The sequence below is a fragment of the Columba livia genome, chromosome 13 (genome assembly GCF_036013475.1).
Source record: "Columba livia isolate bColLiv1 breed racing homer chromosome 13, bColLiv1.pat.W.v2, whole genome shotgun sequence".
Classification (NCBI taxonomy): domain Eukaryota; kingdom Metazoa; phylum Chordata; class Aves; order Columbiformes; family Columbidae; genus Columba; species Columba livia.
Window position 1 is genome coordinate 18,474,675 of NC_088614.1, and position 13,726 is coordinate 18,488,400.

The 13,726-nt window shown below is 37.6% G+C and overlaps 1 long non-coding RNA gene across 2 annotated transcripts in view; it reads left to right on the top strand.

Moving 5' to 3' along the window:
• Nucleotides 1-3,177: 3,177 nt before the first annotated feature.
• LOC110362295 (uncharacterized) overlaps nt 3,178-13,726 on the top strand; it is a 263,471-nt gene continuing 252,922 nt past the window's right edge. For both annotated transcript variants that reach the window (XR_010465985.1, XR_010465987.1), the window contains exon 1: nt 3,178-3,490. This is a non-coding gene — a long non-coding RNA (uncharacterized LOC110362295). The remainder of the gene's footprint in view (nt 3,491-13,726) is intronic.

A 13,726-nucleotide genomic window follows, 5' to 3' on the forward strand; every position in this document is an offset into this window, starting at 1 on the left:
AAATAGTGTTGTTTCAGAACTGGTACTGTGTTCATATATACCTCTGTGAAATGAACGGAAGACAAACTTGTTTTAAATGATACAATCTCTGAAAAAAATTAAAATGTGACATTCAAGCTAGAGAATTTCTGAAGGCTACCTCATCAGTAAATAAGGAATATGAACAATCTGCCCTTATATTGCCTGAGCTTAGTGGAAAGGTAGAAAAGAAGGAAAAATAGAGCGAATGATACTGGATTGGTGAGAGAAAAAGCTATCATGGAGGTTAAAAAAACCCTGCTGTTATTCACAGGAGTTTCCTAAAGCATTAGCCCAGTTATTTGCCTCCGTAGTGAAGCAGAGAAAGAACACATTAATAGTTTAATTAATAGCCAGACTTTAGAGACTTTAGGATTTCAAGACAGTGCCAGAATTTTTCTTGAGAGACTGATTCCACCAAAAGTCTAAGAGAATTGAAGGGGAAGCCTATACTTCTGTCTCTTTAATGTGCATTATTAGTTTCCATTACTGTAGTAGCTGAATGCCTTGCTTTTTCAACGGTTATCTGCACAATGTCTCTATGCTGTAACAACGTGGTATTAACCACCTTGCACAAATAAAGGAACTGAAAGTGAGACACTAAAGGACTAAACCAAAGGACTTCTGTAGGGTCACACAGAAAATGTAAAAAAACAGGAACCTTAACCTAAATCCCACACATGTCTTGTAAGACCAGAACAGCCTCCTTTCATCTTAGTATTAAAGCAGACTATACGGCAGCTTGAACAAGGTAACAGAATACACTATAGCTGAAAAAAGTGTAATAGAAAAGACAAGATTTCATGTTTCTGTTGTTTGATTACAGTCTCTTCTTTTAACATAGTTGTTAAGTTATTCAGCTTCTTGAAGTGAACAAGAATCTTCCATTGAGTCTAATGTCAGTGTGACCAACTGATTAATTAATGATTTCTCAACACGCAGATGAGTGAGCTGTCTCATTCCCTAGTAAGAGTTTTAAATGAACCGATCAATGATTTCTTAGTCAGTTCAAAATTCTGATCTTTTTTGGTCCGTAAATTTATTTGTATGTCTCTGTGCTGCTGTGGGGTACCTATGAGTGGAATGGAACTATGTGGGAAAGACATTTCTGAGTAGTCCGAACAGGGATGGCAGTGTCAAGAGATGAAAAAATTACTCCTGCCTGCTTTTTATACCAAAGGGATGCTTTGGATAATCATTCAAAAAGCTTTTGAAATGAACCTTCAAAAATTTTAGAATCATCCCTCCCTCATAAAAGACCTTTTCTGCATCACATCAGTGAGATGAAATGAAGATGAAGGTTGCTCTGTTTAAAATTATTTCTTTCTGACATTAGTTTGAATTTGGCTTTTATTCACTCTACAGCAATCTCAGTGGAGATCATATGGCATAGGCTGCTGTTCCCATGCTCAGAAATTTTACATTTCAATGATATGTTTGTATTTCTAGATCTAAGCAGATAGAGATAAGTAGTGATTTGAGCATGCCCTGAATCCGGAATGTGCTGTCCGCAAGCTAGGGAATAAATGCACTTATGATGGGTTAGTTGTTCATGTTCCTGAGGGAGCTGGGACAAGAGGAGAGGATTCTAAACATTAGTGAAGTTTAACTTAGCCCTGCACTGCACGCTCTGTGAGTGTGCTGTATCCTTGAGTAGTGTGGCGTGCTATGGCACACACAGCAAGGCGCTGCTCTTCTGCATGAGCAATCTTCCACAAATGGCCATTTTTGTCTGTTCTCAGCTGGGCTGCAAGGAGGAAATACAGGGGTCCTTATTTTGGGAAAAAATGGAAGGGTGCATCTTGTGTAAGGAAATAACTGGAAGAAGGTTTGCAGATTTCTCATTCAAATTTGTGAAATGCAATACGCTTGACAACCCTGTCACTCTTCCTTTTTATTACAACATGATGTGTCGGGCTGTCAAATAAATAAACAGGGCAGCTTTCTAGACAGATGAGCTTTTTTCGGTAACAGTTAAAATCCAGAAGGCTTTAGGTAATGCCATTCCATAAACCACCTAGATTCCTAATAATTTCTTACCCCAATGTGAATCTGTAATTTCAGGGAAATGAAGTTGTAATCCAGAACCAACTGACATCACTGGGTTTGCCTAATATCCTACTGCTCAATTTCTACTAGAGTAATGATGTCCACATATGGACGTTGATCCCTGGTAAGATCTGTGTAACAATGCCTGTTAGCAATTTTGCTTTCATCTTGTTCGCTATTTTATTTGTCCCATATGATAAGAGGTCCTAGGCATTTTTTCCTTCAATGTTTTAAGGAAAAACAGTAGGCCTGAAGAGAATGCCTGCAAATGACATCTGTTTTGCTTTTTATGATGATTATAGATAAAAGGATGAGATAACAGTAGTTCCATAAAAGAGCAACATACTTTAAAGGTATGACATTTCCCCTCACATTTATGCATTACTTGTTATCTAAATATTTCCTTCTCCCTTTTGTCTTTGTTTTGGAAATAACAAAAGTTATCAATCACCTGGAACTGCGCTGATGTTTCCATGGCAGTTCAGTAATTAGGTCTGTTCACCAGGGGCTCTGATTAGTCCAATAAAATCTTTTGTGCAATTCTTTCAGACAGACTGTTGCCAGCCTATGAATAAAGCAAAATTATTCTAGCCACAGACTCATATTTTCTCATTGATACACAATACTTGAGCCTTAACTGCCTTTATTGTGTTGTTCTAGGTTTTTCAGTATTCAATTATCATCTAGAAATCCAAGCTCTGACCTGAGAATGATCATACATTCCCCAGCAGGGAACAAGCAGTTAACAGTTTGTACTGTAAAAAGTGCTAACAGCTGGGCAGCTTTTGCTCCCAACTGACCAGAACCAGGATGATTTAAGTGATAGACACTCTTCCTTCAGAAGAACAGCCCTGTGCACAGCTCCCAGTGTTTCCACAACTATGTTACATATCAGCATCTAAAGCTGCCCCTTCTGCTGAGTTCTTATAAGCCAAAGCATCTTGAGATCAGCTGATCAGAGGCGGCTCGGCGGGTCCCGATTCAGCGAAACCTTCCAGGTTCAGAGCATATTTTTTTGGGTGTTTTTTCTCCCAATCGTGCACTTCGGTTCTCAAGAGCCCCGGCAGCTCCCGGCAGCCCTTGCGAGGCGGTGACGTCAGTGGGCGTTACCGCGGGAGGGCGGGTGATTTGAAACCCGTCGCATCTCGGCACCGGCTCTCGGTTCCTGAGATCAGCTGATCGGAGGCGGCTCGGCGGGTCCCGACTCAGCGGAACCTTCGAGGTACAGAGATCACACCCCGCCCCTCGCCTTGAAAAAGCCTCCGGGAGGACAGCGAAATTTCTATTGAACTTCTTTTTCATATACTGGCATCTACAAGTACTGCCATACAAAACTGCTGGGGTGCAGTATTTGCTAGGAAGGGGCTGGTATGATTAGGACATGAGAGCATCTTCAGATACATATTGGACAGAGAACTTAAAGGTGAGTTACTTTCCATTTTGGAGGATAAAGGGAAACTCTGGTGCCTTGGAATTTCATGTAAATTTTTGCTACTGCAAGGAATCATAAGGGCAATATGTCATACTAATCCAGTGTTCAATTCTTTCTTGTTGCACCTTGCCATCTCTCCTATCTATTAAACAATTAGTTCTACACAGTGAGTTGCTAATTCTTCTGGATTCTCCAGTAACATTAAACAATTCTTGTCATGTAAAGATTTCAATTGTTCTTTAAGATATTTAAGTGTCATTTGCAGGGGCTTCATTGAATCATAAGTCTCTGCCGTAAACATAATGCATACAAGTTTGTGGTTTCCTAGTTTGTGGAAAAATCCATAGTACATATGGTTTCCTGTAACAGCATAAATGCAATTTTCCATGTTCATCACTACAAACACAGATGAAGATAATTAAGTGGCTAACAAATGAAAAATGGCACATATACAGTATATTCACAATAGTAGAGGAATGGAAACTACTATCAGCGTTTCATTAAAATTCATAAACTCAATCTAAGTTGAAGTGTTTTTTAGCTTTTTGATAGAAAGCACAAAGCATTTTGGCAGTCAAATGCAGTGAGGAAGAAGGGACAGATTTGACCCTTTTGTGAAGACCTGTAAGTTTGCCTCTGACACTTTCACCTGCTGCTCTTTACTTCTTCTCCCCAAAAGTTGACAAAACCTTGTTGCTATGTTTCTGCGGTGTCAACTGTGACAAATTCTAAGGAAATAAAATAATATTTAATGCCTTTTTTTTCAGCAGTTTATGCTGCAAAACACAAGTTTCATGCCACTTAACCTCCTCAATTCCTTGTCATTCTTTCTATTTTTTTAAGAATGAACAAGAAGGTTTTAAATTTATTAAGGTGGAAGAAAAAGAGGATGGAAGAACAATATTTAACCTCCCGCTCCAGCAAAGTAATAGTATATAAAGGCTGGATGTATCAAGTGATAATGTGAAATGTTGCTTGGGTGATGGGGCCTGTCATTTAGCTTCAGCTTTGTGTGGACAGCAGGACATCTTTCTGGTGCTGGCTGTTGAAAATGTCACAGTGAAGCCTTTGTCCATGCAAACACCAAGATACAGTTTTTGGATTGTGGCTTTTTTTGGTGATTGTGATAGGGAATAAAAATTTAGCCTTTTTAGTAGTAAACAGCTCTTATTAAGTTCAAATATGCATAAATACAAAACTGAGGTATCATCTACCTACATACAGCCTATAATTTTCTTCAGATTGATTTGTGCGTATTAGTGCTAATTTTAGTCTTTTTGTTAGTATATGTTACAGTTGCTTTGAACTAAGTGGCAGAGACTGCCCTTTTTAAAGTACCTTGAATTTTCAAATGTGCACCCATTAGCTCAAGTAATGCACAAAGTTACCGTGTGTAAAATCAGTGCACTTTTGCCAAGTGGTCTATTATTTTGAGCTTTTGATATAACTAATGTTTGATGAGGACAATACATTAATGCTATTTCTTGTAGAATGCTATTTCTTAGTAGATATCAGAAGTTTACAAAAGTATGGAGATATCTGACAATATATTTGATGTATCTGAGGTATTATTAAAGATCTCTCCATGTGTGTCTTGATCAGATAGCTGCTTATGTAATCGCCATGATTATCCAAAATTAATATCTGGAAAATTATAATTTATTTCACACTTCATTTACATTATTTAGTCTTACTGGATTAACTCGGATGAGGAATGCATGTTCTCTCCTGTATTTGTTAAATATTTTACTTTTAGGTGTACTCTTAGATATTAACCAAATCATTCGTGATTCAAGATGCACATGGACACAGAAGCCCCAAATGTTCCCTATATGTAGTGGTAATTACACTTTATGAGAACTTACAATGGGTCTGAGCAAATAAGTTACATTCCAGACTTCTCTAAGTAGTTTTGTATTGCTAATCTAAGTCAAAGAGGGATCTTGATCTGGCCTCAAGAGCTAACTTTGTTAGTATTCTTATTTGATTCTTCACAACTCCAGCTGTTGAGTTTTGTGTAGTTTAAATCAAACAAGCAATGCTGGAGACGATGCACAGCTGGTGGAAGCTGAACAATGTTTGACTAATTTGGAGTTCTTTTGCATGAATTTCACTCTGAGTGCAGAAGAATGAAATATGAGTACATCTACTATGGTAGATACTGAGAAAGTATAAGGTAACGCAGCAGCCTTGTACTTCATTTTGTGCTTTTGTCAGACTGCTGGGTACACAGAATTGGCAAAGCCAGTCTACAGACTTTTACTGTATTAACCATTTTAAAGTTAGCACTGTTGTCCATATTATTTGTCCTCTTGTGCATTAAGTTTCAATGTTGCGTAAGATTCTTCTATTTCAATTTTAAAAATGCAGGCACCAACAAAAAAGTCTAATAAAAGTACCTCCTTACCTCACTCACCTTGCTTTGAAATGAATTTTGGATTTGAACTTGGTTTTAATGTAAAACAAAATTAGTAGCATTTCAGTCCAAGCTAACAATTTTTTTCTCAGAGGTAAAACAATAGCATATTTCTTTCAGTAATGCGATGTTTTTGTTTAATTTCTCATTGTGTTATGCCTGAATGTCAGATTTCAGCGAGATGAAATGAAAATGATATCCTTAAGCAAACAATGGGGGATTCTGCCAGTATGACCTTTAGGGTCAATCACCTCATTAGCAGTCAGCTTTACAACTGCACGTTATTTATAGGAGAGGGATTTACAAGCTGTTAAACTAAACAACAAATGAAATTGTCCATGAGCCATCGTCATCCAATATAGAAATTCCCCTTGGGTAACAATGTGCTGCTTTTTCAATGGGAAGTTTTGAAAAAATTTAATACACTTTATTTTTTGCCAGCATAACCTTTATAGGGAACAGTCCCTTTTTTATTATGATGGAAAACTGTGCCATCAGTGTAAACAGCTCCAGATGCACAGTGAAATTCAGCAGTCACAATCCACAAGCCTCATTTTAATGAATGCTCACAGGCATCTTTCTCATCTGCTAATTGTTTTCAATCAAATTTAAAATACCACAAATAGAGAGTAGCTCAGTAGCGCATTTACATTCTCCACTAACTAACCATTTTTATTAAATATATTTTAAAAGCAATATTCTGAGAAGATAGCTTTAAGAAAGGTTTCCATGTCTGCATTTTGAAAATGGTAGTATGGTTTCAAACAACCTGTCAGCCTGAGCATGATGTGATGTAATAAAGAACTACACTGTGACATCACATGTCCAATGTTCCTAAAGAGCAGGTAGAACAGATTTCTAATGTGCCTAGTGATGCTGTTTTGCACTAACTTATGTATACAAGCACTTTAGTTATTATCACAGGGACGCTTCATTTTCTATGTTTTGCTGTTTCTGCTTTAATATTTTCAAGTAGTTCAGTCTTAAGTATTAGTCTTCTCACACAAAGTCTATTAACTGTTCTATTTAGACTCAAATTGCTTATTGCTTTCAGAAGTCTAAGTCATTGCTTCATTGTGTGTTTTAGTTTACCTCACTTTTGTGAATTCCTTTTCGATATTGTCCTTTATGAAAGAAACATAGTCCAGTCCTAATTTAGCATTTTTCCCCTGTTTGAATAACTCATTTTTGCCTGAGAAACATTTGTATTAAAACAACTCCAAAGAAAAACTTTTTCTGTTACTCACTGTGCTTTGTTCTGCCTTCTGTTTACACTGCATATGGGTAGGCAGAGAAAAAGAAAGCTGCTTTCAAGACTTCTGAACACTCGTAGTCAACTGTTTTTGGGAAAGAAACACAGAGAATTCAGAGTCAGGTTCTTACTTAAAACAAACACAAAACACCACAAACTTTTTCATACTTTCATATTTAGTCTATATTGCTAGACATTTGTAAGTAAGGGAGAGCCAACCCTGATACTCTAAGTTTAAGTGAAACAATGGTCACTTTGCATAAGAATTATATATCATTTGTGAAACTGGCATTTAGCTATCTGTGACGTAGTTCAATCAAGTCAGCAAACCTTAGGTAACTTACTTCCTTTATGACCTTTATCAATATCAGATTGACCTCACAAATCTAATCAAAACCAATGACTCTTGAGAAGTCTGACTCTGTAACTACTAACACAACCAACATCAGGCCTACATGCTGACCTTATGCTTAAGTTCATGGTAAACGTACAGAAAATGCCCTGCAGGACACACAATGTTACATAAAACAATCCTAATTCATCACACAGCATGGATGTGGGCCCACTTATCTGCAGACAGAGCTTTTGTCAGTGTAGTGGCTCTACAAAGGTTATGACTTTTTTTCTGGCCTTCCATGAAAAGGTGAATCTAAGTTCAAACTGGCAAGAAGGCAAGGAGAACATGCAGCATGCACTGCAAGAAGGGTATATCCTGTACCTGCCTTCTGATATATTTAGCATGGACTAGACAATTGCACAAAATGCCATGTTCCCAACTGTGTCCAGGACAGTTTCTCATCAAATGGATAGGGGGTCTGGTTCTTGAATACACTAACATGCGAGGGAAAATTTGGGAGATTACATAGGGTCCCTAAGACCTACAGGACAGAAACACCATTTTGCCATGGGTTGAACTGTAGCTGTGGATGGCTGCTGGCAACTTTCACCCTGGCAGAAAGATCATGCAAGGATGTGTGTTCTGTACTGTAGGATTTAATTCTGGATAGCTCCCAAATGGATTAGATTAAACAAGCTGTTATTCAGTTAAAACTCATGATTAGCTTTTCATTTTCTTTCTCTCCCTCTCACATGTCAGAAGAACATTGTCTAAATCCTGCAGTGAGAATTCATGTTAAAGAAGGAACTGCATTTAATGACTGTTTAGGACATTTGGAAAACAACTCACTAGAAAATAGCAAAATATGAATGACTACTTTAAATCTGCAAAAATATTTTATGATTTGGTACTTCCCATTCTAGAATGATAATATTTTGTACACAAAACTAAGCTCCAGAAATTACATCTAAATGAAAGACTTCTGCTAGATAATAGGCATAAGCTACTGACATCACTCTGTTCCAGGTGATTAATGCAAGTCGCTGACAATCACTTGAGTGGCATCTAGTCTTCTGTTCTGACGGTCGAGCCAATGGTGCTACGAGCTGGTATACATTTTGCTGCATGCGTCATCAGCAGAATTGCAGCTGGGGCTCACTGTAGAACTTTTATTAGAAATATGATGTATGAAGCAGAAGGAACACAGCTTGACTCTCAGATCCCAGACTGAGTTTGCTGCTCTAGCAGTTGGAGAAGTGGGAGAAAGGCTTTTGACATGCAAATTTTGTATCATTTTGGTACAAAGGCAAATGATGGATGATAAATACCATATCCCATTATATACACTTCACACTTTGCAGACAGAACCACACTTTGATATGCACAACCAGGAGAAAAGGAGTCAAAGGGGGACTATGATAGGGACATAAATGTCTACAAATAATTGAGCAGCAAGAATCCCTGTTGTGTTATTGATAGTGGCTGAAAATGGCATAATAAGGAGCAATAGCATGAAATTACTGCATAAAAGAAAACATTTAAATCAGACATTAGTGGAAAAAATCCGTAACAATGAGAAAAATTAGGCAATGGAAGTACGTATTTGTAGAGATATTTAAAACCTCGCCATGAGGTGTTCCAAAGTGTGATTTCACTTGACAGGTAGTTATAAAAACTGCAGTTTACCTATTTTATCTGTTTGTTTAGTCACATTTACAGATTTTTAGTGACAACAAGTTGTTTTTATACCATGCTGTTCTTGCCATGGGCACTGACAAACAACAAAGTGAGAGAATAAGGTGAAGTTCACAGGGCTTCAGTTCTAATCAAGAAAACTGGTGTTCTTTAGAGTAAGTTGACAGTGTCTTTTGGATTCCTGAAAGGAGATCTTGATTTTGGGACTAATTTCCAAGCAATAGAAGCAAGCATGTCACTGTACTTAAAATGCAAATTTCAGCCACATGGTGTTAGAATCTGAGAGAATCAAAATCTGATGGAAGAAATAATATCTTTACTTGAATTGCTGAGATTGCCATTGAGTCTCTTATAATCTAGCATGGTAGTAGCCTTTAGGATTCTGTCTAATTTTGCAGATCACAATGAAAAATATAATGAATTTCAAAGTTTGGAATAGTATGAACAATCTTGTTGAGTTGTATTGTTAAGTTTGGGTTTGGTTTTGTGTTCTAGTCTTTGGCTGCTGTAGAAACAGTTTGTTTCACATTTGGGGAGTGGAAGGACAAACAAAGGGTAAATGGCAAGCTCTCTTCCTGTTGGCCGTAGGACAGAAACCACCTGTGAGGCCTTCTCCTGGTAAATGTGCATCTCAAGATGCAAACATTAAGCATTTCCTTATACCAGGCATATTTTGCAAAGGATTCCGTGCGACTTTCTGCAGTACTAAGTGTGGCAGCATGAGGGAAAAATAATCTAGGCTGCATTCCTCTTTCCTGGGTATTTGCTAGAAACAGTATTCTTATATGAAGTAGAAAGATACCTTCCAGAATGGGGTGGTTCAGTCTTCTGCTTATTAATGAGGATGTACTAGTCATTATACCAAAATCTACCAGAAAGCACTGTCTAATTTCTTCTCTTCATTTCTCCTTTTTATTTCATTCTTTTGTAAGGAAGTTTCCTGTTTACTTTTTGGAAATTTGGAGTCTGATGAGACTCCCGTCCACCTCTAATTTGTGCTGGAGTCTATTATGTGCAGTCAATAGTTGATGCTTACTCATGAACCACAAGAAATCCATTTCATGTGGTATACGACAGCCTTTAATGTTGTAGTATATTGTATGTGTTTGGCTTAGACTATTTTATTATTTAGCTTAGTTTATTTTAAGATAGATCAATACCATCTACTGTTTCCAAAACATTCACTAGCATTGTGGCTAAGAAAGTGAGTGCCCAATCACAATATGTATTTTTTTTAATCACTTAATTCCAGTTAAAGCAGCTTATGTACATTTTAAGACATTGAATGTTAAAAGCACTTCGAGAGAATTCAAGGGTAGAATTACTGAAAATCTGAAATGATACTTGAAGGCAAATTTATCTACTACATATTAAACATATCAAGGTGTTTTAACTTTCCTTTTAGGTCATCATTTTGCATTTTTTCATTAGCACAGGGGATGCACTCCCATGGCTTGCCATTTTTAAATCACAAACAAGCTCACTATCACAAAATTTCACACAGAATCCCAGAATGTCAGGGATTGGAAGGTACCTGGAAAGCTCATCCAGTGCAATCCCCCCATGGAGCAGGAACACCCAGATGAGGTTACACAGGAAGGTGTCCAGGCGGGTTGGAATGTCTGCACAGAAGAAGACTCCACAACCCCCCTGGGCAGCCTGGGCCAGTGTCTGTCTCCCTCACTGAGAAAAGGTTTCTTCTCATATTTAAGTGGAACCTCCTATGTACCAGTTTGAACCCATTGCCCCTTGTCTTGTCACTGGTTGTCACCGAGAAGAGCCTGGCTCCATCCTCATGGCACTCACCCTATTTCAGTTCACTGTGAAAAGTTTCTTGGTAAATGTAGCACTACAGGGGTCCGTGGTTGTCTTGCACTGATGCATCTTTACTGAATGTACTTCTCACTCAAGAAGAGGGATCTGGCTGCCAGTGTGGAAAACTCTGTCTGTGGTCAAAGAGTCAGAGAAGTGTTTGGGTATTTTTTCCCATTTCAAGCATTACTACAGGTAATAAAGACTCCATTTGCTGAATTAAGCCCCCAGTGGCAGCCCTGTAAACCCTATTGTACAGCTATAACTGATGCAAACCTCCCAAACTATTTCAATGATGTACTGGCAGCAATACCCTTCAGTTAACTCTAAACTATTTCGGCTCTGCAGGAGCAATAGGAATAAACTTTTGTTACTAATTAGATATGACTGGATACATGTATAGATCAGATTTGTTGAGAAAGAAGGTGCCATTTTATCTTGTCGCTTTCCAGAGCAGAGCAATGCTTTAAATAAGACCTGACAGAACACTGCTCTTTCTGGCGTCTGAGCGGACAACTTGATATAATACATTACTGTGTAACATCACCATTTGTTTGCAGTTCTTCAGCCCACTTCCAGTCCAGCTGGCTTGTTTCCAAGTCATTTTGAATTGCTTTTGGAAGATTGTGTAAGACATTCTGTCCAATAGTTTATTACTATACAGACCTTGAGACAGATCATCCTTTTATAAGCTTTTTTCCTCTGTATTTTTCTATATTTCTGTAAGAGAGAGCAGCCCTGAAGCCAGCTTACAAGATCTTTAGAGGAGTTCTTCCAGCAGAGGGGAATACTCAACCCCTTTCCATGTTTGTAGACTGGGTCTAACCTCTTTACATGTTTGTTGTCTTCTCCCTCTCTTACACCTGCTAGAAATACCAGCTTATTTTTTACAGTCTTGTTTTATAATACTATCAAAAAGAATTAAAAATTAGGACAAATACATGCATTGTAGAGAACTTGTTCTCTTTTTAAACCTGCTCAGTTTCTAGATGGTAGACGGTTGAAATTATTATTCTTTTTTTGATAACTTTTTTTTTTTAAACCAGAGATCAGAGATTAGTACTGAAGAACTTGGGTTGAGTAGGAGACTTGTGACATTTAAAAGCATTCCTCCTATGCAAGATGCACTGAAAGGTACCTGCCAAGATTGCCCTTTTGGGGCTACTCTTACCATAGAGGTTTATTAATATTAAAATTAAAACAAAACAAAAATGTTTCTGTCCTAGTAAAGTTTCATCTTTGTGTCCTTTTTCCTGTAAGAGTAGCAGAAAAGAACCTTTGGATCTGTCCAGCATTGAGGAAGTTTTTTTAGTGCTTCAGTGGGTCATTGTTCAGTAAGATGACAATGTTTCTTGCATTGCTGAACAAAGAAATAATAGACTGGCTAATTTTTAGCTTTCTGTTTTTCTAAAAATGTAATGTCATAACTCTTCCATTTCTATGTTTTCTACTTCCTGTTATTTCTAAAAGAATGAGTCAGAGAAATGGAAACATAGCTGCTGTGAATAATTTAAAAGTGGTCTGAGAATAGCTAACCATTACTTCTGGTGATGCTGCTTGTGATGGTTACACAATAAGATTATCAAAAGAATTGTGGGAGACAGAAAAATGGAAAGGATGCATTAAGTCATGTAGTCATTTTTGCTATTGTAGAATTATGCCTAACATTAGTTTCACTAATGGTTTGTCTGGCTACCTTTAAAAAGTTTGAGAAAACTGATTTCCAGTATTTCTTCAACATTATCCCTATACCTTCTGCTCCTGCTGAAAGATTTTTTTAAATTATTATTATTTCATCCCATTATTTCTAGAGACTGCTCTTGCTGCTAAAGACTCTCTCTACAGGTTAAAACAGATAGTCAGCACTCCCTTTCCCCTTCATATGAGTGATGAAAAAATCATACTTCATATTTGTTGCAAAACAAAAATGCATAACACCACATATTTTCATAAAATCCACAGCATTTCATAAAAATGAGTGAACTCTGCCTCCCTGAGACTACCTCCCCAGGGAGGTGTCACAGCCCCAAGCCTGACAGTGTTCAAGAAACAATTGGACAACACCCTCAGACACATGGTGAGAACTGTGGGGTTGTCAAATGCAGGGACAGGAGTTGAACTCAATGGTCCCTTCCAACTCAGGACATTCTATGGTTCTATGATTCTGTGAACTTACTGAAGAAATTTCTTCACTTTTTTACTTTCTCATCTGTCTTTCTATCTTTGCTCCATTTTTCACACCAGTGGAGGTGAGTAGGCTACACAGCTCAGAGATGGGAAACCATTTCTTGTTTTCTATGAAAGTAGGATGGCACCATACTTGTCCCAGATACTCCCTAAGCAGCAAAAGGACAGGATACATTTACATTTTTTTTCCTTTTTGTTTTTGTTTTTTTTGCACCTTCAGTATTCTTCAACAGACTGTGGAGCTCTGATTCAGTAAATGTTTGATACTGAGTCTGAAAATGGGACAGAATCCCATTTACTCCTTCATTCTTCTTTCAGAAGGCTAACACCATAAAACCTATTCAATATTAATTTATTCTGATTTGGCTTCTGCTTTCACTGTTTGGTGAAAAGAAACTTTGGCTTTGCCATAAACAAGTATGTGCTGAATAACTGTAGAGATGGAATTTGGTCAGGATGGGAGGATACCACTTGCCAGAATGTAATTTCAGAATGTAACTACCAGCTCAAAAATAAGCTTGTCTGTTT